The sequence below is a fragment of the Phalacrocorax carbo genome, chromosome 2 (genome assembly GCF_963921805.1).
Source record: "Phalacrocorax carbo chromosome 2, bPhaCar2.1, whole genome shotgun sequence".
Taxonomy (NCBI): domain Eukaryota; kingdom Metazoa; phylum Chordata; class Aves; order Suliformes; family Phalacrocoracidae; genus Phalacrocorax; species Phalacrocorax carbo.
Window position 1 is genome coordinate 89,933,195 of NC_087514.1, and position 22,408 is coordinate 89,955,602.

A 22,408-nucleotide genomic window follows, 5' to 3' on the forward strand; every position below is an offset into this window, starting at 1 on the left:
AGTAACGAAGTGTGTGTTGGTCTCTTTTCCCAAGCAGCAAGCAATAGGATGATTGGAAATGGCCTCAAGTTGCGCCAGAGGAAGTTTAGATTGGATATTAGGAAAAATTTCTTCACCTAAACGGTTGTCAAGTATTGGAACAGGCTGCCCAGGGAAGTGGTTGAGTCACCATCCCTGGAGGTATTTAAAAGATGTGTGGCACTTAGAGACATGGCTTAGTAGTGGACTTGGCAGTATTAGGTTTACGGTTGAACTCGATGATCTTAAGGGTCTTTTTCAATCTGAACAATTCTATGATTCTACATGAAGGCAGAGAACAAGCCATCCTTTTCAAGTATCAAAGCTGGGCATTAACAGAAACACTAACATCTGCAACAGGGTTGCATGCACAGGAAATGACAAATGTTGACAGTTCAATGAATGACATAGGGAACAAAGAGCTAAATGATGCACCCAGTAGCTGAAGGGTAGTCATGACAGTCATTAAAAATGAAAAATTACTACCTTGATACATTGTGTCCTCACAAGCAAGTACTTGCCTTTGTCTCTGTTTAGACTTAAAAAAACCTACTAAAACAAACAACAAAGAGTGGAAGCCACACAACACCGAGGAGCGGTATCCTGGTAGGTTCAGTCATGGCTGAGCTGTGATGCATGCTCAAATGCATGATTAAAAACCTGCCTGAGACTGCTTTACTGGAAAGCCTTCCAGCTCATTTTCACAATGCTTTTTCTGTACTAGAAAGGTACAGAGAAGCCTGCTAGGATTTCCCCAGCTGTGATCATCCACACTATATGCCTGTGGGTTCCCTGTACCACCCTTGGGATGGCCTGCCAAGGCAGAGGCTCTGTGCCACCCTGTGTGCATGATGAACAAGGCAGTGCAACAAAATTCACCACTGAGTATGTTAGAAGATGTATTGGAGGCTGTTTGGATCAAAATCATGGCATGCTGAGGGGAACATGAAAGAGAAAGAGGCACGTTCCCAGTAGTATATCCAAAAGCAGCAGGTGACTTAAAAACCTCAGACTCACCTTCAGAAATTAATAGAACAGCTAAACTCCTGAACTAAACTCAGGGTAACCCTTTTAGCTTTATACCCATGCCTCTTTTCTGCCTAAGCCTTACATGCCTTGCTTTTTACTGATGCATATTACAGTCAACAGTGCATCTTTATGGCTTCAAGCAGGTGTGTTAACCCAATCATATCTAGGTTGGACATTTCTTTACTGATGCGATCTGTGCTGTTCCAAGAACTTCTCTGCAAAATCAGCCAAACTCTAAGGGCCACTGCTGCCTAGAGGTTTCTCATCCATAAACCAGATCTCTTCCAACACAGTTCTTGGGAGGAATCAAGCACTGAAAAAGAGAGCAACAGAAAGCAGTAGAATGATCGGAGAACCACCATTAAGATTATTATCAAAAGTAAACATCTAATGTTAGATTGCTTGGAACTGCCCAACTCCATATATGTGACCTTCAGTCACAATGTGGTTTGTATGATGGATCATTCCATTCCTACAGCAGCCCCACAACACCCAGTAGTTCAATGGTTATAGCAACTGCTTGAAATAAAGCAGCAATGAGTTCCAAAATTCCCTTCTGATCCTTCCTCTTATGTATACATCTTTCAGCTGAGTGGTCTGAACTCTCAGATGTGTTTGTGTGGGTCTTTCTCAGTCCTACTGACAGCTTTCTACTTGGCCTAAAAAGGAGATACACAAATACTAGGTCAGTGAACCACAGCATAGTTATTACTTCTGGAGAGCAGTACTGAGGTTTCAGTCCTTGTTTTGAGCAAGTTTAAAGGCTTATGTTAAACATAACAGTTGATAGGAATGACTGAGTGAGCTATAGTGAGCTATAGTTAAGAGTAATCATGGGGCAGATGACTGGAGCACTTGCCTCTGCTCCAGATAATTTAGGAATGTCTTTGGGATCCAGTTTTGTGACATAAGTAGAGAAACATGTAGTTTATGTATCTGGGGAAATACAGGAAAGTAGCAGACACCTGTATGTTCCATATTATCAAGTCTTCTGACCACTCAGAAACAGATCTCTATGTTGCTGTGAAATCATACTGCTGGAAAGTTTTAGATGGATAGTTTAGGTGTAAAATTTTTAATGTCTCCAAGTTTTTCAGGAAATGAACAAGAATTTTGGGAATATAAACCTGTGAATTTAGGCACTGATAAGTACATTTTGGAGGGTATGTGGTGCCAAAGTCCTTTTATATATCTAACCTTATTTCTTCTATAGTGCTACCGATTTACCTAGACCTACCCCTGAGTAAAAGTACTACTCTGGGTAAGATTATTATAATTTGACCTTTAAAGACAATTTCAGAACATCCTAGTTAATTTAACTTTATAAGTGACATTAACACCTATCACATACTACAGATGCTCTTAGAAAATATTAAAATGAACAGTGGATGCATAAAAAGAGGCAACGGAGCACCTAATGCACGTTAAAATGTAACTACCTCACAAAAATGTCTTCAGTCATATAAAAGAAAAAATACTGCTGTGAAGTCCTTTTCTTCTAATGCACATCCTTCCCAAACTGTTGTGAGGGAAGGCCTGGGAGCAGATCATCTGAAGGTTCAGCACCTTGGAAGTCCTCACAGACCAGAAAGACAAATGCGTTCCAGAAACCAGCACCTTCCTGAGTCTATCTCTAGGGTGAAGTTCAGATCTGCACATAGGGTCAGCAGAAGCCTCACTTTCATGTTAGTCTTAATAAAGCCCAACCAAAATAAAAATATTAAGCCCTTTACAAAAGAGACTAAAATGAGCCTGAATTAATTTCACCTGTAATATGAGGTCCAGCTGAAGCTCACATAAAGAAGGCAAGGAACCAGGGCTGCAGGTAATCCACGTCTCAATCAATCAAGGTTTTAATGAAGTAATATCAAAACTATAAATCTTGGAGACTCAACAAGCAGCATTTTCAATGCAATAGTGTCAATCCTAGGTAGATCTTTTTCAAGGTAATATTTTCATTTGCAGTTTCCAAGCTTATCTGGGTTCTGACAGGGGTTAAGTTTAACTCTTGCCATCTACTTATCAGGTTTCAGAATTTCGTAATTAAAACTTGTAGATGTTTAGTGCCAAACTTTTGCCTCTTGAGTTACAGTTTTCCATGGTTTACTGTATTTGAAATTTTTGGTATGGATACACTGTACACATTTATTTGAAACTATAAAATTTGGGGTTTTTTTACAATAGGGATCAAACCAGGACGAAAACCAAATGTTTTCAGAAAATAACAAAAGTCTAATCTATATGAAAGGCTAGTGAAGCTAAATCAAAAGAAAAACAAAATATTTCTTCATCCAAGCTTGTCAAATACATTTTAAGACCATGGTCTACTATTAATGATACACAATTTTAGAAAACAGTTTTCTTAGTTCTGTGCTCCCAAGGCAGAGCCAGTACAAAGTTTCTTTCACTAGCATTAAGTACTGATGTGCTAGCAATGAATTATTTTCTAATATTGACGATCAAATGACTCTTCATTTGATGCCTCACCACTTTGTCAGATAATTTCTGACACAAATGAGAAGACAATTCAGAGTAGTTTCATGTTAATTAAACATTTGGATCCTTTTCAAAAGGTCATCCAAGTACTTGCAAATACATTTCCTCGGTGTACCATTGGACAGATGTGAGACCGTGCTGATGTGTTATTACATAACTGCAGATGGGCTTTCACTTCTTTTCCTTCTTCCACCTCCTACTCATCATCAACTCTGAAGGATATTAGATTAAGTTCAGCCTGGATGTGTGGATATGCAACCCTACTACGTTCAAACAAGCTTTATGTAGATGGAAAATGATTGATTTGGCCCACGGCTGTTCTGGCTTATCACATCTTTTTATAACAACTCTTACCACCACTAACAGAGTATTCTAAGTTGATATTCTATTTTCATTGCAAGTTTCTGATTTCTCTTACTCTGCAACCAAGGTCATATATCTTCTTATTGTCTGTCTTGGCAAACTGCACTGTATTCAGAAGACACTTTTGCATATGTTTGGTTTTTTTCCCCCCTCTAAACCCTCAACAACCTTGCAGTTTTTCATGCATTTCCAGTGATTTGCTTTAGTTTGTCTAGACGGTTGTTGCAAGACAGTAGCGTCTTTTAAATTGAGTTATTTTCATCAGATTTGCAGCAGGCAGCAACCCTTTGACTACTTTTATATAAACCAGTAGTAACCTGCTACAGATTTGAGATATAAGAAACGTACTTTTACTTCTTTGCCTGGAAGAAGATCTATATGTATTTCGGGAGGTGTGAGGTAAATGCTACCTTACCTGCCCTGTCGCTTGATTCTACCCTGTCAGGGACTGATTATTTCATCCTTACAAAAGAAAACTCTGTGGGAGTTTGCGCTGCTTAAGCACAGCAGGAAGAGACCTATAAAGACATAACGGCAGAAAAGAATATTTGTCCTTTGCGTTATCAATCCTACTGTGTGGCAAAGGCAGGCAGATCCTTCTGCCTCAGGGATTAGAAGAAGGCATAGGGAAAGATGACCATTTGCTCCTTTTCCCCATAGTTATCATTTCACTCTGTACGTCTCCTACCTACTGAGAATTTTACCTTCCCTCACATTCAAAGTTCCTTCTGCCTAAGTGTTTGTGCACTTTTCCTATTCACAAAATCATATTCATCCACATTTGGAAACGCATGCATGAAAGGAATAAGTCTGGAAAATACAAAGTAAGAGTTCCAATCAGCAAACTTCTTTTTTTCTTACCAAAATTAACTTCCCTTAAGAAAATGTATTGTTCTTTAGTACATTTATTACAGTTCTGATAAAAAACATGCGTTTACCTTAGCTATAAAGAAGCTGATAAGGAACATTTTAAACTTTGGAAACAGGAAATAGTGCAGCACTATTGAACAATTTTCAAAAATAGCATCATGTAACTTTAGGACAAAGGAGATTATAAAAACAGGACAGAACTCACAAAATCTATTGGAAATATTTTTCTGAAGTAGCCAAAAGACTGAAAAATTGGGAAAAGATTTTTCCCAGGAACTTTTGGAAATGTTTCTTTTGACCAATTCAGAATAAATGACAACTCCAAGCAGAATGGAATATCACTCAGAAGAGAAATAACCAGTTCCATTACCTACAAGTAGAGCAGTGAAATCCTTTGGCAATCTGACAACACTTAAAATGGTTCTCCTACGGAGACCAAATTCTCTGGTATGCAACCTTCATTGAAGTTGACAGAACATTTCTGATGTTTAAATGCAGACAATTTAACCCCAAATATATTTGCATTAGAGTCCCATTATAAATATGAAAGCAATATTTTGAGAACCAGCTTTTTTTAATTGAAAAAGTTCTACATTTATGCCACAGAAGAGGGTCTCCAGAAGGCTATATACCCTAATTAAAGGCCACAGAGAAAGGTAATGCATTCTGCCTCTGCTGGAGGTGAAATGTCCTACAAATGCCACAATATAATTTGTATCACTATCATTACTGCTCGTAACCAAGTTCTGTGATCTTGAGATGTAATTAATGTAGATGGAGTTGCATACACATAAAACAGGAATAGCTCTTTTCAAGATGCCTTTGATCCTACTCATAATTAAACCCCCCACGCCCAAATACAGGATAGCACAGGCTTTTGGAAACATTTGCATAAAGGTCTCCAACTCTTTTGTACATTTCCTCCACAGCTTCTAGAGGACTAATGATCTCATTTTTCACATTTTGAAATCAATGATATTTGTGACCAGGTTATGCTGAAATTTTGGGCATTGCTTCACAAAGCCATTTAGAATAGTAAAATAGGATTATGTATCCTTTTTATGTCACTGTGGTGACTTTTCATTCATTTCAGCATGTCACCCACGTCTGTGGTAGCTCTTAATCTATTTTTTGCATACATTTCTGACAGTTTTCTGTAATTGTTCCGTTCTGACTCCTTTGCTGTCTGCTTTCACCCATCCCGATTCCTCAGCTGTGACAGCAATGACTACTGATCATGTCTGATAGGTACAACAGAGTGGCTGAAACGTGTCTCAAGTCATTGCTATGGAAGCCTTTACAAGTACCTGGAACTTATTTTGTTTTACTTGAAAAGCATAAGCTTCTATTACATTTTTATATTCCTGATGCCATGAAGCTCTTTTTGTTATGCTGTAGAAAGGACAGAAGCTACTCAGATATATGTACTTCACATACAAATTAATATGCATACAAGTGTGCATATACATGTTCTCAATAGAAAATAACCAGGTGATGCTCCTAAGGTGACCTGGAGATTTACAAACATACAGAGTGAAATGGGTGTGACCAGATAGGCAGCCTCTTGAGAGCTACTTCACCTGTGCGTTGGTAGGTTAGGGCAAATGCTCTTTAAGTCCACCCAAGATGGCCTCTTGGGAAATGTAGCTCTGGAATTACAGCAAAAAAAATGCTAATTAACACAAAGAATTTCTGCCTGCCAGAGTATCCTGGCATCAGTAACATCCCCCCACAGGCAGAAAAAGCAGTTTGATATTGTTTTGCTTTTTTGTGGATGAAATGTCCTTTGCAGAGATCCTACAGGTGTACCAGCACATCACTTATATCTAGCACTAATCCTCAAATCTGGGCTTACTTAGATTTAAACAATGTGGCAGCCTTTTGCTGGAACTCCATTCGGGAAGAATGTCCCTCTGTTGTGAAACAACACTTTTTTTCCCATAAGCATTTGCATTAACTTTTATTATAGATGATATCAAAGGTAGCATATTAAAAAGCCTATGCTACAGCTGCCACATCAGCCTTATTCCTGGCCTGTGATGTGTCAGGAAGCTCTTTACATTATCAGGTACACCACCTTTGTTCATTGTCTTAGTGCTTCATACTTGCAAAGTGCATAGACTCCTTCATGCCAGACTAAACAGTTGTCATCTGATAACCTGAGTAAGCATAAAACTACCAGAAGCACACTAGTACGTGACAGATGCATGGGACAAACTGCTGGGTCCCACACAGTGTATTTATCCAGGTTGCTGGCAGGAAGTTTTCCTTTGCCAATGTAAAAGGACTGATCATTGCACTTGTAGAGGGGAGGATGGTTCCTCATTGTGCCACTTCCTTTTATCATTTCTGGCACCGATACCTGTGGCAAGAAATGCCACTGAGACAAGAACAGTTATGCTAGAGCCACTTGTTGCTGTTACTTAATTAGATTCTCATTCTGCCTGTTAAATTCCAGTAATGTTTCCTGTTTGTTTTCATTAAATTAGACATTTTGTTCTGTACAGTATCCACTAAATTATATTGAAATGCAATGTTCAGGTACCCAGAGAGGAGGACTAGGACACGTTATCTGCCCTAAAGCAGTGCCATAAGACTGATGAAACAGACTGGTCCCTCCCTTTCCCACATGTCTATAGCGCTACAAAAACCCATTGGAGAGCGTTGTCCCATGTCAATACACCTGCAGCCCTCAATATGCCTCGCACTCCAGAAAAGACTAAGATCAATCAGCCACCAATTTATTCCTCTCTCATCCTACCGCCTGGGCATAAACCAGAGCTGAAGTTAATACAATTTCTGCAGCCTGCTCTTGGCAAAACTGTTCTATTCTGGCTTTGATGCAAGTTTTAGGGTTTGTCCTGTTTTACCATTAGAACAGAGCTTTGAGAATTCCTATTGTATGGTAGATATTGACTAATGAACTGGCTGAAAAAAATCAAAGAACTGAATCCATATTTTAAACCCACAGCAAATTAGATTCAGAGAATAAGTCGCAAATAATGTCATGTAGGTTTCCAGTAGTATCATAAAACAACACTTTTTTTATTCAAACAGTTACAGTTTCTGGGCACTGCTATTGATGTAGGTGATTCCAAGCTATGTGGATTTAATTTTAAACAAAACAAAAAACCACAACCAACAACTACTAATTAAGGACAGATATTAAACCTGCATGAAAGAAAGAGAAAGTGAGAGCAAATCCTTTGATTTCTTAAGATGATTCATCTTTAAAGTGCCTTATGCTCAAAATCAACAGAATCCAGGCTTTTGAAAGCCTGGAAAAGTATTTTGGCCCTATTTTTACCTTGTCAGGAGGTACACTGATTATTGTCATGCCCTGAGTCTGAGTCAATTAGAGTGTTGAAAGTAAAGTCATTAGAAGCAGGGAAGTTACAAGCCAAAAAACCTTCAAAATTTCAGCATCCAGGAGGGATGCTCAGACAAGGCAATTTTGTAATCACAGTTTTGTGACTAAGAACAGCCCTGAAGAAGCTTTCTCTGAGAAAATGACTGGGGACAACCTCAGTTTATCATTCAATTCTGTAAAATTCACTCGGAGTTTTGCCTGAATAAGGGTTAAAGATTACACCAGCAATTTCTAATCTCGATAAAAGAAATGCAACGGAATTCACAGCAGCTTTAAACCAAGGACAGCACTTACATAATGACAAACGGTTTTCTCTGTAGTCAGTGGGTGAAAAAACCCTAGCATTTGGTTTTACATAATGCCTGTGGAGTCCAACCAAATTCTTTTTCAGACTGTAGATCATGACACCTGCTAAAGAGAGATGCTTTCAAATACATCTTCTAACCCATGCTTTTAAACCCAAATCTTTCTTGAAGCAATTATCAGTTTTGACTGTATGAAAAAACTAACATAAAAGACAAAGTTACAAGAATTAATTTTTATTTATTTATTTTTGGCAATGGGTACATTTGTTTTAAGCATTCCCCATGTTGAAATAAGGACTACTTCTCATCCATGGGTTTGCAATATATTTTTATTATTATCTAATAACCCATTGTTGTCTGCACAGTCGATTGCTATAATCAGTTTTAGTTATTTCCTGGCTTAGCTGTTTTCCTATGTTTCTGCCACTCTTTCCTCCCTGGCTTCATCTTCCAAGTAGGTGACAGATGGATTTTCACCAAAGCAAGACAAGAAGCAGCCATCAGAGTCAGCCTGTCATAAGCAAACAGCAAGGAATTCTGCTGCTGTAGGGCTGAGAGATGCTCAGCTGTTGTGACAGAAGAACCTTCCTGGATCACATGAAAGAGCTCTGAGGATGAATCTTGACTCTGTACTGCCTGATGTCTTGCACTATTATTAAAAAATGTCCACAGTGAGTGCAAACGTGATGTAAAGTGCCACCAGCTCTGGATCCCCCCTCAAGGCTGGGGGCGGACCACAGCCACCTTAGAAATACAGCTTAACACCATAACAAACTGCTTTGCCTAGATATGCACTGCAAGCCTGTAATGAAGTAACATAGCGGAAGCTGCAGTAGCCCTTGCACATGCCAGAGTCCTCCTCGCAGCATCTTAGATGGATGGTAGCTTCTGCTTTCCTGAGCAACATTGCTGGCTAGTATACAAGAAGTGATAATAAAAGGGTTTGCTTTTACTTCATGATTTTGTGCTGGAATTGTATCATTTTGGACAGTATTTCTTTCCTAGATGTCACTAGTTTAATTTTATTAAGAGTATAGCACCTATTCCACTGAAATCTGCTGAGATAAAGCAATTATGTAATGCAGAAGTTCTGCAAACCTGATCCATATATTGCCGATCTATAATTTGTGCTCTACATGTCTGAATTGGTTTTAGCACTCTGAGAGCCAGCTTGTTTTATTTAGCTTGTGGTTAACACATTTAACAGGGGAAACTGAAAGCCAGAAGTGCATGCGTTTCAACTTCTTTCAAGTTTCATGAACATAAAAATAGGAAGATGTCCAAAAGAGGTGCATATATCACTTTTATGGCACAATGGTGCTGTTTTCAAAGCAAATTGGGTGTCTAGTAAAATGTGCAAGTGATGACATAGAATTAGACTGCTATAAATGCTTCACAAATGTCATGGGTCAGCAAGAATAAAGCTGTCCACTTTTTTTACCTTGCTCAGCTGAACACAGCCTGCTCATATTGAGGTTTTTACCCCGTGAAGTGGCTCATTTCCAGGCATTTCACCTGTTAGCCAAATCCAGGCAGGAAGAGAGGAGGTCCCGAAAAGCCAAAGTTGTGAGATCCACCTCTCTCTTCCCAAATGAGCTGATCAAACGCACACGTACTTTGCATTGGGAAAGGGTGCTGTAAGTTGGTCTTGGATGTGCAAAAGTCTGACAGCCCAAAGCCCAAGGCAACAGCCTGCTGACAGCTGGTCAGAGGGGTACATGTAGGAACCTAGAAATAGATACCAGTTAAAAGCTGAATCAGAATCACAGACCAGTAGGGGTTGGAAGGGACCTCCACAGATCATCTCGTCCAACCCCCCTGCTTGAGCAGGCACACCCAGAGCAGGGGGCACAGGACCGCATCCAGGTGGGGTTTGAATGTCTCCAGGGAAGGAGAGTCCACAGCCTCCCTGGGCAGCCTGTGCCACTGCTCTGGCACCCTCACAGGAAAGAATTTCTTCATCATGTTCAGGTGGAACTTCCTGTGTTCCAGCTTGTGCCCATTGCCCCTTGTCCTGTCATTGGGCACCACTGGATACTCTGGCCCCATCCTCTTGACAACCGCCCTTTAGATATTTATAAGTATTGATAAGATCCCCCTTCAGTCTCCTCTTCTCCAGGCTGAACAAACTCAGGTCTCTCAGCCTTTCCTCATATGGGAGATGCTCTGGTCCCCTGATCATCTTGGTAGCTCTCTGCTACACTTGCTCAAGCAGTTCCACATCCTTCTCTAAACTGGAGGGCCCAAAACTGGACACAGTACTCCAAATGTGGTCTCACTAGGGCAAAGTACAGGGGGAGGATAACCTCCCTCAAGCGGCTGGCCACTCCTTTTTATGCACCCCAGGATAAACTGAGACAAAGCAGCTGCAGGAATAGAGCTTCTGGGTAATATTTCAAAGCAAAGCACCATTTTTAATCAGTATAGGATGTCCTATAGGAGTCATAGAGGAAGCACTGGGGGATCTGTGGTCTCCAAAATCCTGCTGATGGTTTGAAGATCTGCCACACCTGCAAACAAACTACTCAAGTTGAAGACACGTTGTGACTGCCATGTCCTATGAAATTAACAGTGCTTTACACTTCCAGTTTAAGAAAAATCTTGATAGATGTTATTACCAGAGTACTGAAATAATAACGGTGCAAAACCTAGGGAGAATTCACAATCACTACTGATGTTTCCAGACCAGTTTTTTTTCTAAGTTCATCTGAACGATTCCTGAAATTCTAGTTAAAGATTTACAGATTTCCATAGCTATCCCAAACACAGTCCTATAACACTGATGAGTGATAAGATATTTGGAATAAACTTTTCATAAATATTGCATGAAATTTTATATCTTTGCATTCCACCAATAGAGGAAAGCACCTTTTAAAGCGATATATTGTTCATGCACCACAACTGCATTTAATAGTTTTCCACTGTATTGCTTTGGGTTCATTAACATTCATACTGTTGTCTGCCACCTCATTTGTTTCAGTGTTTGCTTTGAATTTGCCTTGCTGAAATAGTTTCATACTGTGCTTGCTCTGGCTCATCTGCTCTTTCTATCTGACTAATGTTTTTACTGTATGTGTATATTTTATATATTTATGCTGATTCTGTGCCGAGTTATGCACATCCATACACACAGTTGCCTTTTGGGCAAAATCAGACAGCCCAAATTCAGTCTTGTGAGTAGTCTTTCCTAAGAATAATGGAGCCAGGTATTCTTTGTCCACAAGCACTACTTACTGATAATTAACATTTTAAAAATTTCCTCCTCCCCAAATAGTTTGTTTGCTTAGTTCTAAAACTTCTGTGCAGGGCTTGACCCAAAGTTAAAATTAAATTGATCCTCCACCTCAGTGCCTGTCAGAGGAGTCCTGGAGATCCAGTCCCTTGAGACAAAGGTCTGATTTGCAAGACATTGTTTTTTATACAAAGCAGAGGACTTGATCTTGTTTAGCTGAAATGGAATGGAGTTATCAGGCTGCAGTTTCAATCAGCAGGTGGTCTTCTGCAATCGCCAACAGTACCATAGGCAATAACTAACACTGTATACACATGGACTACATGACAACTTCTCTAGCAAAGATCTTTTACTTTGCACAGTTTAGAGGCATCAGGATATTCTTACAGCCTGCAGCTATACTCTTTCTTGTTCTTCATGGATCAAAATGTCTTAAGAAAGGAAGAGATAATGCTCTTCTAACTTATACAAACATCCAGATCCTGCCAGTCATTTAGAACTGCTTTGTGTTGCTTTGCAGGAAAAAAAAGTGGAACAGAAAAAGGCTTAGATCATGAGTGTTCTCTATGCACACAAAAATCCCTCAGTAGCACTGACACAGCATATTGGCTTCTTCATCACCCTTTGTCTAGCTATTTCTGCAGTCAACTACAAGAGGTGTATTGATGACAAAAAAAAATAAATGTCAGATTCTATCCCATTAGCTCAGACTCTCAAATAACATGAAACCCAAAGAAGCAATTCAGAACTAAAATTTCAAGTCTTCATGATAAGATTTTTTATATCAACTGTGAAAAGTGAACATCAAATCTTTCAGATATTCAGCCCTGATAAACCAAGTGTATTTAAAATTTAAAAAGGACTCTGCCCATCTACTGTTCTGAACTATTTCATAGTAAAAGCATTGTATATGGGCCTCAGTGTCCAGAAGGACATTTAAGATAGCTATCATAGTCAGTATCAGTAACAAAATTGGTCAAATGTTAGTTCAGACTAAAGGAACAACTATGGTTAAGAGTCTTTGTGTAAAACAGATGTTTTCAAATAAACTGAACTTTGTCCTAGAATACAATGAGAATAACAATTTCAGGACATTTAACACTTATTTCTGATAATCGTTGGAGGGTGGGTGAGGTACCAGAAGACAGAAAAACAGTAAACGTGGATATCCTTACAGAAGAAAAAGTGAAGATTAAAGGAACAAGGAAATTATGGACTAGACAGATAAACCACAGTTCTTGAAAAAAATCTAAGAACAAACAATCAAAATATTTGTAGACTACTGCTATGGGTTGACCTTGGCCATCAGCCAGATGCCCACCCAGCCACTCTCACTCACCCACTCCAGCAGGGCAGTGGGAGAAAATAAGATGGTAAGTCTCATGAGTCAAGATAAAGACGAGATCGCTTACCAGTTGCCATCATTGGCAAAACAGGCTCAACCTGGGAAAAACATAATTTAATTTATTGTCAATTAAAATAGATTTAGACAATGAGAAACAAAGACAAAGTGAACACTACACCTTCCCACTAATTCACTCCTTAATTCCTGAGCGGGGTCCCTCCCGGGGCCGCCGGGGAATCTGTGCCGGGGCGCCGGGAGCGCCTCCTCCCCTCCCGCCGCTCTCCTCCCCTCGGGGCTGGTGGGGCTCTTCCTCACCCCCCTTCCCTCAGCCCCGGCTGCCGGGCAGCCCTTTGCCCCCCGTCCCTGCCTCCCTCCGTGCCCCGGCCGTGCCCGCCCGGGGCTGAGGGGCTCGGCCGGGCCCTGCGGTGGCGCCCTCGGAGCCGGCTGGAACCGGCTGTGTCCGGCGCGGGGCCGCCCCGGCAGCTCCTCACAGGGGCCGCCCCGGCTGCCCCCATCGGCGGCGGCGGCGGCTGCCGGCACCGGGGCACCCGCACCCAGGATGGAGGCATGAGATGAGTCCTGAAACTGCTGAAAGATAACAAGGGAACAGGTGATAGCCAGCGCAGGTTTGTCAAGAACGTATCATGTCAAACAAGCTTCATTTTGTTATACAATAGGTAATTAGGTTTGTAAACACAGGAGAAGCAGTAGGTGTCATGTCTTGATATCATTTAGGCTTTTGACATAGTCTTATGTGACATCCCCAGAGCCAAGTTAGGAAAATATGGGAGACTTAATAGATAAAGCCTAGTTGAACAGCTGTAAGAGAACTTTAATTGCTAGGAAATTGTCAAAATCCAAGGATGCATCAGGCAGGATACAGAATGGGTCTGCCCTTGTTCTGGTTCTATGAAACATTTTTATTGACGGCCGGGATGAGGGAGTGAAGACCATGCCTGTTTCACTTACAAATGACACAAAGCTAATAGGAACAGTGAGTGTAGCAGAGACCGGGATTGTAATTCTAATGATTCTGCCAAACTGGAGAAATGGTCTGAAAAAGAAAAGGATGGAACTAAATGGGGGAACCACCACAGAAATACAAGGTGGGGAAGAGCTAGCTGGGAAGTGTTGATTTCAATATGTATTCAGGGGCTCCAGGGGATCACCACACAAGTCAAAATGTCCTTGCAAAACAAGAACCTTTCTTGCAACCAAAGTGGGGGTTGGGACTGTTTTCTAGTATGTGATATTTAGCTAACCCAGTAGTCCTTACTGGCTGAACTGAATGAAAACTGTGTCCTGTTTGGGCACTACACATCAAGAAAGAGGTGGATCCGTCAAAAACAATCCAGAAGACTGAAACAGCAAAGATCTAGAAAACATTACCCAGGAAAGCCTGAAAGAATTGACACCGTCAGAGTAATGAAAAAACATGGGGGCTGACAGGGGCAAGGAGACAAGCAGAAGGGGAGACACCAGAACAGACTTGAAACGTTACTACAAAAGTAAAAGCAAAGACGAAAGGTATTGATTGCTTTTCGTGTTCATTGCTGGCATAAGAACTGTGGAACTTGAACAGCAACAAGGAAGATGTTGGTGAGCCACTAGGAGAACCGATAGGACAAAGCAAGCCCTGGAATAGCATGCCCGTGAGAGCTGAGGAATCTCCATCACTGCAGAGCTTTCAAAGCAACTTACACAATCACATGCTATGAAAGACACACTTATGGCTGATTTCACTCCGAAGTAAGGGGATGGACAACATACGACCTTCTGAGTCCTACAATGTTTTTTGTTATTCTTTCATTTAACATCAAGTGGTAGTAATACAAATCTCTACCTTCTCTTCTTCCCACAGACAAGAAAAGACATGAGAGATTCTTTTCTACCGCTGAATATGCAGTTCCTTTTATCTGATGTTCACACTATCAACCTGTGAAATATGGTAAGATTAAACAAGTGCTTTCTGAGATGAGGCAGAAGAATTCTGAATTAAAGAGAGACAGGTATGGATAAAGTAGGAAATATAGCAACAGTAGAAAGCATGACAGCATAGGAGACTCCTGCTCCTAACTTTTGGTCTAGTTTCAAAACCACGTTTTCCTTCAGCTAGATTTTTCTAAGACCTTGGTTCACCTACATATATAAAATAAGACAATCCAAATCTTCTATACCAATTCCTGTAATTAAATCCTCTCACAGTATGAAAGGAAACAAACAGATTATATTTATAGCAGTTAACTTAATCTAGGCCAGTTTTCCACTTAGAAGAAAGCAGCAAATCCTGACAAAATTCTTCTCTGAACCTTTAGGGTAAGGAGGACTTCCCTCTGCAGAGCACAAGAAATATGAGGGGACATGAAGAATAATTAATTGGAATCTCTCATTAAACAGCAGAGCCTAAGAGATAACTTTGTGTCATCCGGAAATGTTCTCAGGAAGTGACATTGTCTCAAATGAAAGTCCAGATGTCGATTAATTGCAATTCAGGCAACCTTGAAACTAAACAGAAAGTGACATGAAGGTGTGAAGTTTCTGCAAAATGTCCCTGCAGGATTAAAAGGGCAAAACGTTTTGAATGAAGATAAGTAGGACAAGAAGTTTGCCACATCACATGTTTTCCCATTTAGGAACTGACAGGATGAACCACAAGCAGTTGCCTTGAGCACTACTTTATATTCAGGGTGTGAAGTTAAGTAAGGAAAAGGAAGTGCAAAGACAGACATGGTTCAATGTTGGAAATTATCAGGGCTATCAGATAGGAAACTAGGAACACTGAGGTAGAGGGCTGAGTATCAAACTATATTTTACCTTTTTTAAAAAAAAAGAACATTAAAGTAAAGCTTTAAAGTTTCTTTTATGTTCAGCATAATCTAAAGATCAGAGATAGCTGGTATGTTCTGTAAGAGCTCATGCTCAGAAACAGTATGTTTGAGCAAAAGAATTGTCATGTTTAATTATATCACTGTTCCACCTAATTTGGTACCTTTTCTTAAAGACTTACTAGGACCTCAAAATGTGCCACAGCAAAGTATGAGAAGCACCACATAAGATTTCTCTGCCCTTAGGGAACATGTCTTGCCAACCTCTGTTATTTAGTAGCTGGTTTATGCCCTGAATCATGAGGGTTTATATCCCACATAAATTTTCTATCCAGCCTAATATAACTGTTCTCCTTATTCACAGTGTTTATTTCTGATACTGTATCTTGTGGTAATGAGTTAAGTATGCCAGTTAGTCATTGTACTAAAGGGGAATTAATTTTATTAGTTTTAAATTTGTCTCCTTCCAAATTCATTTAATCTCCTTTTGTTCCCCTCTGATACAGTGACACAGCATGTGTTTAAATTAGTCATTATTTTATGTATCACTATCTATGTTCTTTCTTATTACTAGTTTTTTTCAGTGTCATGTCACAAGATTATTTTCTGTTCTTCCCATGTGAAAACAAAGCATTCTGGATTCCAGTTTTTAAGAGACATACTTTTAATTTGTACCCATGTCTTAACATATATGAGCATACACTCCCAAAAAAACAGAGCCTGTGTTCCCGAAGAAAATCGGGATGCCAGGTTCTCTTGTAGTTAAAAAAAGTACAAATTGCATGCATTATGTTTTGTGTACCTAAAATTAGGATTCAAGTTTAAAGATCAAGTTGTAAATGTGGATCTTTCATTCAATTAAACTGCCCTTGAAAAGGCGTTGCTTTCATGACATGCATTTTCATTAGATCTTTCTATAGTTTGTCTATTAATTTTACTGCATTATATAGACTTAGAGGATGAAGGTGGAAACGTGTGCTCAATTTACCCAAGCTTTTGCACCATTGGTAGCATTCATGCCAGACCAATAGTGCTACAGAAGTTGCAAGAATGGACAAAGCCTGTTCAAAAAGGAACACAGAGAAAGGGAAATGAAGTCAGACAAGAGCAGTTTGGGATGAGTGTTCTAAAATTAAGAGCCACCTGGAAAGAGCTGTCTGTCTTCAGGGAAAAAAAAAAAAAAAACAAAACAAAAAAAACCAGAAAGGTATAGGAACTGATGATAGAGCTAACCAAGACAGGTGGATCTTAGGAGAACAACTGCAATGGAGGTATATTGCCACAGAGTATAAATGATGGCAGCAGAATCACGTGAAAAAAAAATTGCAAGTTCTTATCAACCTCCAGACTCCCTAGAGCTAGTCATTAACCCTGGGACTTTTTGCATGTGGGATGTAAACTTTGATACCTCAGTGGGAAAACACAAGAGAGAGCTGCTTTTTATGGGATTTTCCCAATCATCATGCCCCAAGCCGCACAAATAGGAGCAGAGCTGGGCTGACACTCGAGAGTGCTGACTAGAAGCCTCTGCCTTCTGCTTTTAGGAGTGGCAGTAAAGCTAAAGGTCAAGTACGGTATTTTGTTAGCAGCCTAGTGAATAAAAACATTGGATGTGCCCACTTTGTTGTGTTCACAGTACCAAATATGTAAAATGTGCAGTGGTAAATGATTCCTAGATTAACTTATTCTCAAATGTTTTTCATTTTTATATGGCTTTCAGTAAACAGTAGTAAAATAGTCCATGTAGGGATCTGAAAAATTAGTGCTTAAACAGATAGCAAATAATCACTTGCCCTGACCCTTCACTATAAAATCTGGCTGGTTTAGAAAACTTTTTGGGCAGTCCAGCTGTTTGGCATCATCTCCCTTGCATGCTGATGTTACAGTAGGTCAAACTACTCCCTTCAGATGTTATTCAGCTATTTCTAGTATTGTTACTTCAGACAAAAATATATCACAAGGACCTGATTCTAGTTTGCACCATGCCCTTCTGCTGTGCTCTGGAAGAGCAAAGGAGCCTGAGACAGGACTTTAACTCTGTTCACATCAACTATATAGTCCTGTTACAAAATCTGATTAATGTCGATAGGACATAATGTCATTGGAAATCAGGCCCAGCAATGTACGTCCTATATTTTCCTTATTCCATGATTTCAAATTCAAAAAAGAATCCAATGTTCTCTGCAAAAACTGAACCAAAATGGAATTATTATTTAAAGGAGTGAAGCAGCTTTTCATGCAAAGGCAATTGAATATGTGGAAATCAAGTTTACTTGATCAAATGACAAGCAGAACAAAATCAAATTATGCACTCTACTAAAACATTCTTTTAATAACAACAGAACAAATCCAAGCCTTCCAAGTTTCCCATGGGTTTTATTAAAGTAACATATTCAGCAGCTAGCTTCCCAGCCCCAGGAAGGAGCTAAACACATCTCTTACCCTGCCTTACTTTTCAGTTTTGATGGATTGCTAATTGAAATGAGAGAAGTGTCTAAAAAGGGATTGGAATTATCAAGATTTTTGTGATTTGATTATGGACACTTCCACCTCTGGCCGACCAGATTATTTCCTGAGAAGGCCAAGGATACTGAGGCCTCGATTCACCAATTCTCCATGTTTGGCATAAGACTAAGCACATTATTATGTTCTATGGCTTCATTAATATGCAGTTGCTAAAATTCTTGCCTAAGCTGAAGCTAGGAGGTTTTCATTCTTTCACAGCTGGTATAAAATATATCATGTGTCTCACCCTATTTCCTATTGCACACAGACGTGCAACTGAAAATGACCATCAAAATGGAAAAGCCATGCCACTGCTATCATATTGGGCAATGATTAGATTACCCAGAACAGTTTGCTAGACCTTTAACACCAACTTACAGTTCAGCACTGACAGAAGAGGAGATGATATCAGACATTCAAAAATACATAAACAAAAAGAAGTGTGGATTGAAAATGACACCTCGTTCAGACTCCAGAAAAAAATAGTCCCTACCACTTCAGTTATATTTAGAGGGAGGTTATGAGCTGAGAACTGATTAGATAATCTAGTTCCCATTGATTTTTGTCAGTTACAATTTACATTTATAGAATACTTTCAAAATACCTAATCTTACTCTCTGCCTCACATAAACACTTAAGAAATCAGTGAAGTCTGGTGTTAATGTCTCATGTAGCATTTTATATAGAAAAAAAGAAGAAAGTAAACCCAAGACTATCAATTACAATAAATGGACTTGATATAACAATAAAATATATATATCTCCTTAGAATAAGTCTCACCCTAGGTAACTGGGAGCTAAGAGCAACTTGAATATTATTCTTTGGTGATTCAGCAGCCTCCCTCCTGTTAAAAACCTATGGGTTTAAAACACTTTAAATTTTAATGCATCAGGCACCAAGTTTTAAATTAAGAATGAACTAGTTATTTTGTGTAAATCAAGGAAGGCCATCTATCTTTAAGTTTTCAAATTTTTCACAGCTCTCATTTTGCCATGCTTAAGACATATTGTACATTATCACTTCATCTATCATATATTATTACAGATAAAGTTGCACATGACTTCTAAAGGGTAAAGCCTCTGTGCTGCAGTCTTCAAAAACTACCCCAGAAGTAGCAAAATCCTCAAGGAAATCAGTGAAAAAGACAAGGATAAAACAGTGGCACAGGAAAGAAGAAGAAATGAAAAGAAAGAGGGCTTCAAGCAGTCTGCTTCTCCTTAATGAGATTAATCCATATGTTTGTTTCTGATTTGCCGTGTTTTCTGTTGTTAATAGATCATGTGGGGGTTTTGTTGTTTTTCTTTTTAATCACTCTACATAATCCTCCTATTATTTCTTTTTCTATTGCATTGCAGAAAACATCACCATGCTATTTCACAGGCAAAGTGATTAGACTCTCCCAAGGTTGTGTGACTGGCTGAACACTACTGAATACCAGAAGTTGCAGGCTGCCCCAGTGCCTCTTCTAGGCAGCAAGCCATTGGCCTCAGAATATCATGACTGGACATAGCCACTGAGAATCAAAGTTTTCCTGACCTTAGGCTGCACTTTTGTTGTCTTTGGAAGGGAAGGTGGGGAGCAGGGAAAGAGGTCTGTCCCAGGAGCTTATAGTTTCTTCAAATAAAGTTCAAAACTGAGATCAACTTAATAAGGAGAACAAGTGCTACTTTATATACTTACCTGATTGCTGGGAGCTGAAAACACACACAAAAATGTATTCACACTATTTTGGGTAGATATATGGGCTCTGGCAATTTCTGAAAGCTGTGACACCATACCTCACAAGAAAAAGAGATACCAAGCTTCTTTTCTGGACCACAGGAATATTTTTTGTACTTAAGCCAAATGACCATTTGGGAGTCATACATGTTCATAATTAACTGTGAACTATTTCAATATAAATGTTAGCTTGTTTAGCAAGAGTAGTGTTTCTGCACAAAACAGTCTTCTGTGCAATTGATATTACTACAACCTCACTGTTCCCTGAGGAGCACAGTTCAAGGAAGCAGCTTGGAGGAAATAAAAAGGTAAAAAGGTGATTATTTCTCTGGCACTGCTAAGATAAGCTGGCAAAATGAATGGGGAAAAAAAAAAAAGGAAAGTAACTTTAGGAAGAAGTCTTCCAGACTTTCAAATGACGGTGTAAGTTATTCATGTGATCAGAACAATAGCTGCTAATGGATGAAGATGTTTTGGAGTTCTTATGCACCTGCTTATTCTTCTGTTAATTGAAATCTGTGATTGCCAGAGTAATTTTTGCATTACATATATATGCAGCTTCAGAAGTAAGTGACACATTTTGCAAAGAAAGATACAAACCAAAAACCTTGCCAATAAATTCATAGAAACATAACTTATTTTAGAGTTTCTAGGTGAACAGAGCACTTATAAGGATGCCACAATAATTAGGATCAAAGTTTCCGAGCTTTATGCAGGTGAATAATATGCAATGGCAAACAGCCTAGGCCTAGGATTGTGTACTGCTTTTGAACTGGCGACAATTTTCTACTGAATAAAAGTTGGAAAAATAAACTAAAATCCATACTAGTTCAAGCTTTGGCTTCTCCACTGGGACCTCCACCAAAAGGAACCATTAATGCCAGTGTGGACAAGGAGCAGAATTCCACATGAAGTGAAAACAATTTTAGAGTTTGCTCTAAAAACACCATAAAGTTTTTGAGAGGCTTTCAGCTGAATTCAGAGGATTCTGCAGACAATTTCTCCAGTGCTGCTTCAGGGGAATAGCGGCTGCTGGGTTTGTTTTGAAGAGGACGTATACAAATTGTGAGGTGTCTGCACTAGTTAGAGGGAAACAGGAAGTGAACAAATGTGAATCGTAATCTTTTCAAGGATGTGAGCAGTGTACACAAAAACGGGGATGGGGGATAAAGGAAATGCCTCCGTAGACACCCAAGCAAAATCCAAAGCCTTTCTGACCAGATTATGTCTATTTGGGTAGACATGACCAAAAGCTCATGTCCACCCAAAACAGTACATATTTAATAGCTTTAAGGTTTTTCTTTGTAATATGAATAATAGAAGATTACCATATCCAATGTGCTGGCAACATCTGATACTTACAACAATGTATTGTAGACAACAGTTTTGTACATGACTTTTCTGGAAGGGATTTCTTAGATTTCTTAAACCCCTTAGATTCAGGCTCCTGTTCCTGAATGCAACTTTGTCAACTAATCCCTTCCATAAACTGAAGATTAAAGTGCTTTGCATACATTCATTAATTAAGCCCCACAGTTACAGCTGTCAGATAATATCACTGAATAATTTATTTGACAAATTTCACTTTTTATTATAAATTATTCAATGTTCTTAATTCTTATTATTTTCTCCACAATTTATACAGCTGGGCAAGCAATTTGTGAAGCACAGTCGTTCAACAGCCTACTAGGTATGGTCTGAAATAATTAAAAACCTAATTAAATACAAGTACAACTAACATCTTCCTAACCCTTTATCTTTTCCCAGCTTTAGTCACTAGTGGAGGCTATCTTATATTTTAACAGTGGGAAACCGCTAAGATTTTTAGACACCTCTGATATGGGTAAAAGCCAAAGGTTTGACTCACAAGGACGAGAGCAGGGGCTGGAAGCACTTACTGGGATGACACACAAAGTTTGATTTCTAAAAACTGGCAGCAAGAAAAGCAGAATTCAGGAATAATGAAATCCATATCCTGCATTTCAGCTGCATCTCAGTTACTGCAGCAAATAGCAAACATCAATAAGCAAAATTACAATAAAATACTACTATACAAAGCTCTGCAGTAATATTCAGGACGCATCAACTGAATCTTCAAATCCAAACAAAGTATTTCCTTCCCTTTTGTCTAACAAAATCAAGAAGCAGTGAAAAAACCTACCATAATAAGTGCACGTTATGCCTTGAAACTTGCTGCGTTTGGGTCACCAGTGGCGGAAGAGAGAGAAAAAGTAAGAACACCATTGAAACGTATTGTGCTGCTTGCCTACCTGCGGGAACAGGTATTTAGTCATGTTCAGGGAACAGTCAGAGGACTGCAATCATTTCATG